Genomic DNA, 4,829 nt, shown 5'->3' with positions numbered 1-4,829 from the left:
TCCAGGGTCAGGGATTGGTGGTGCTCATCCTAGGAGGGGTCTTTAGCTGATGGAGATGTCAAAATGAGGCAGCCACTCTTTGGAGGAGTTTTCAAGACCTGCAGAGCCCATGTCTTATTTTTGGTGGAGGGGGTAGGTCCGGAGGTTCATGAGGCCCAGAACTCATCTTTCCAAAAGATTTAAAGGTGCACCCCTCAAGAGGGTTTCAAACACATGCTCTATATGCAGATGCCCTGAGCTCCAATCCCAGGTCTGCCATTCTGTGGCTGAGCTGTTTCTTGCCTCAGTTTCCTCATCTGGAAAATGGGTGTGATGATAGTACCTTCTCCTCAGGTTGTCATGGGATTTAAATGCATTACTATTCACAACGTTCTGTTTATTGTGTTCCCACATAATAAATGCTCATGCACATATGTATAGACACACATGTTCTTCTTAAAGAAATATAATTTAAATTTCTGAAATCATGTCCAAATAAGATGTATACATTAGATATTACATTAAGAGATCCACTAATGATTTGAAAAGTCATTAACTCTCAAACTTTATGTTTCATACCTGGACCTCACTGCCCATAGGGAGCATGGAATCGATAATATTTTAGAACTCTCATAATCATCTTATGAAAAGTATGATTATATTGCTTTGCATTTTTCCCCCTTGAAGTTGTTAAAATGTTAATATGTTCACCAGAGATGGATCATGACTCATGAGATTGTTTTGGTCATTCTTTTACTTTTTTAATATATTAAGAGCCTCAGAATGGTGGGGGCCTAGGCCCCTCCAAGCTTTACACAGTAGCAAGTAATGAGGAGGAGGAGGGGTATGGAGCAGCCAACCACCTTCCCACCTGTGCCCACTCCAGTGTGTGAGTATGCCTTCTCTTCTTACTCCCATGGGGGAAGTAATTACTTCAGAACACTGCCACTCCCTCCTCCGTGCTTTTCAATCTTAAACAATTTCTCCACTTGACATGCTACCTGAAGCCCTGTTAGTCATGTCGCAGCCGGAACACTGTGTGGCAAAAATAATTGCTGCTGACGTTGTCACATCTTCATGACGTTTGTTACCCTACCTGTCCCCAACACCTCCCAGGTGACCATCTGCTGTTTCTGACTTGCCCCTCCTTTCACTCCCCCCACCCCGCCCCACTTGGTCTCAGGAACTTGGAGAAGTACATTGCCAGCTTCCAGAAGCTGGAGGTATTAGCTCCAGCTTGCCTGGCCCTGCCAAGCTGCCCAAGTAAAGATCATTCAGCTGCCCTCCAGGCTGCCCACACCTGGTACCAGACTAGCCCCAGCTGGGGAAGATTTTAAGATGTCATGGAGCCAGCTTTAGTTTAGGAGTTGGAGACTTGGGTTTCCATCTTGGATCCTCTGCTTGGCCACGAACAAGTTACTCCTTATCCTGTATCTATCCGCAAAATGGGCCTTGCTTTACAGTTCTTTTGCAGGAACCAGATGAACTGTGGTTGTGAATGCAGAGCAGTAGCACGGCACCTGACACATAGTAAATGTTTGGTGTATTATCATTCTGAGGGAGGGTCGGCACCTGATGTGCAGCCCCAAGATTGAATCTCAAGGATCTGGGCTGCTCTGGCTGCCTTTTCTTAAATATTTGCATTTTCTCCATCTGTCTTCCCAAATGGGCAATGTCTGAGTTTTTCTGGCAGTGTCCCTAATTCTGACTTGACCTTAGCCTTCCAAATCCAGTTCTGTGACTCTCAGGGCTGATTCCCATCTGATCACCAGTCCCTCCTGGCAGCCTCTCTGGAAGCTGAGGTCCCTAGAGTTTGTGGGAGACTGGGTGGGGCCAGTGAGTCTGCCCTTGGGGGCCCAGGGACCATTTCCTTGTTCTAGCTCCTCTTGGTTATAACAAGTATGAGTATTATCATCACAGCAACCAGGAGGCACAGGTTAGCTATTATTAAGGCCAAGAAAGATAATACCTGCCAAGAAGGGCTCCTGGTGGCTAATTGGGCTCAAATTGAGAAATAGAGCCTAGCTACACAGAGGTCTTTGTGCAAGTTTCACTTCAGGGAAAAGCTTGCACTGAACTGCCTGCCTGCACTGTGTTCTTTTCAGCTGAGCTAATCCTTGTAGAGGAATTCCTGGAACTGTATTTTAACCAATAGGACTGAGACTTTCCTCATCCAATCAGAGCTGGGCAGCTATAGCCTCAGGAGCATCCCCACTGACCAATCAGAGCAGCCCCATTCTGACCAATCAGGACAGTGTTTTTTTGGACCAATGAGAGTATGAAAATTTGGACCCTCCCCCCCATCGTTTGTATGAGAATGGACCAATCAGAAGCCAGAGGTGGGGACTTTTTTTTTTTCTATCAGTCAGTTCCCCTCTGGCTGGGAGTAGGCTTTCCCTTTCCCTTGAGGACTCTGTTTCCCAGCCTGATCTGTTTCTCCGGAGCACAACACCAGGGTGGGTGTTTCACTGCTGTGCTGTGTCACAACTGAGCTGTTTATACTCAATAAAATCTTCTTCACTGGACCCCAAATTAAGGGTTCTTGTTGGTGCTGAATTGGTGCCAACAACCATTGGTTGACACAATCAGTCCACCACCACAGCATTAATAGTGACAAAAGATCCTACAGATTGGACACTGCCTCCCCCAACTGTCCATTACAGAGACCTTGTCCTGTACTGAGACCTTATTTTTGTAATCTCTCTGAATGCTCAGAAGAGCTCCAGGATTTTAGAGATAACAGAAGACCAGGGAAGTCAACCCACCTGAGGTTGCACAGGTAGTTACAGGTAAGGGGTCAGACCAGAGTGAGGGTTGCAATATTTAACTGGCACAGACAGCCCTGTTGTAAAAAGACAATGATGGCTGTGAGACCAGGTAGGACCTGGAACCCCCTCTGAGTTGTGGAGAACTGAAAGGTCTTGGGTGGGGAAGGGCTGGCTAGAGGCACTCTGGAGACTTGGACCAGCTATTTAGGGAAAGTTGTCAATGTTTTATCAACCTTTACAGCCAGTGCTGGCTGGGACTCAGATGCAGGTCTCTCCTGCCTTTACTCCTGGAGCCTCCTCCCCTCTTCTCTCATCTCCTCCTTTTCCTCCTCCTTCCTTGTCTTTTTCTTCACTTCCTCCAGGAGCCCCCATAGGCTGGAGTATGCCTGGGGAGTTATAATAGTCTACTGGGGCTGCCAGAACAAAATACCACAGACTGATGGGCTTGAACAGCAGAGATTTATTTTCTCACAGTTCCAGAGGCTAGAAGTCTAAAGTCAAAGTGTTGGCAGGGTTGGTTGGTCTTGAGGTCCCTCTCTTTGGGTTGCAGATGGCCCTCCTCTGTGTCCTCATCTGGCCATTTCTCTGCATGCACATCCCTGTTGTGTCTCCCTATGCTCTATTCTCCTCTTATAAGGATGACAATCAGGTTGGATTGGGGTCTATCCTAACAACCTCAGTTTAACCAAATCACCTCTTTGAAGGCCTTATCTCCAAATATAGTGACGTGGATTAAGGCCCACCCATATGACCTCATTTAACTTTAATTAATTCTTTTAAGGTCCTGTTTCCAAATATGATTATGTTCTGTGGTACTGGGGATTGAGATTTCAGCATATGTATTTGAGGTGGGGATACAACTCAGCAATAACAAGGGTCCATCCTGGGCCATCTCCTACCCCATAGCCCTAGTCCCTGGTGTGTCTTTCAGAATGCCATGTAGGAGTGGCTGCAGTGAATGAGTTCCACAGATGGGGAATGCTGAACATGCCAGCTAAAACCCCAAGAGAGAGTGGTCTTTATCCTTATCAACACTTATGCAGTGTGACTTGTTGACTCACAACATGAACACAATGGTGTGAATTTGGATGTGCGACTCTCTCTTCCAGGTGTGTCACAGTAGTGGGAGAACATTGTGGCTGGTAGAACCTGAGGTCTAGTGTAGTACAGAGAAGCTGCTCTGCATGACTCCTGGGGTTATCCTACAAAGTGGCAGTCAGGGTATGCCAGCCTTGTCACTTTTTTATTGAGCTTTGCAGAAGAGTTGCAGAGATGTTTCCGAGAGTTCCTGAATACCCTTCATTCAGCTTCTAATATCTACCTAACATTGTGCATTTATCAAAACTAAGGAACTAACATCAGTACAGCACAAACTAAACAACAGATTTTATATAGATTTCACCAGTTTCCCCACTAATGCTTTTTTTTTCTGTTCCAGGATCCAATCTAGGATCTTGCTTTGCATTATCCTTTCACTTGTCAGGTTTCAGAACCAAGGTGCAGTGTCTACCATCTGCCAGCCATTGTATTCAGCATTGGGAGCACTAGGACAAAACAAACAATGATCTTATTCTCATAGAGTTTACTTTTTAGGATGGGTGGACCAGGAGGCAGGTGTTATGCCAGGTGGTAATAAATGCTATGAAACAAAGTAGAGCTGAACAGGGGAACGGCAAAGAATAGGGGTTGGAGGGCAACTTCAGACCAGGCAGTCAGGGAAGGCCTTTTTGTAACATGTGGGAAAAGACAAAAGAGAATGATGGGACAAGCCAAGCAGATATTGGAGGAAGAAGGTTACAGGCAGAGGCAGCAGCACATGAAAAGTCCCCAAGCACAGGCAAGAAATGCCAGGGTGGGGATACATTTTGAATGTTTGAATGACAGCAAGAAAGCCAGGGTGGCTTTGGCAGAGCAAGTAATGGGAAAGGGGTAAGAGATGAGGTCAGAGAGGTGGCCACAGCTCATTGTGCAGGAACTGTTAGGGTGTGGTAGGATTTCATATTTTACTCGGAGTGAGACTGGGGGCCATTGAAGGGTTTTGAGCAGAGGAGTTACCAAGTCTTATCTATGTAAGATAGTGGG

Source organism: Phyllostomus hastatus, unplaced genomic scaffold (genome assembly GCF_019186645.2).
Source record: "Phyllostomus hastatus isolate PE091 unplaced genomic scaffold, TTU_PhHast_1.1 phas_contig_64, whole genome shotgun sequence".
Lineage (NCBI taxonomy): Eukaryota > Metazoa > Chordata > Mammalia > Chiroptera > Phyllostomidae > Phyllostomus > Phyllostomus hastatus.
The sequence above is the reverse complement of the archived record's forward strand: the minus strand, read 5'-3'. Positions refer to the sequence as shown.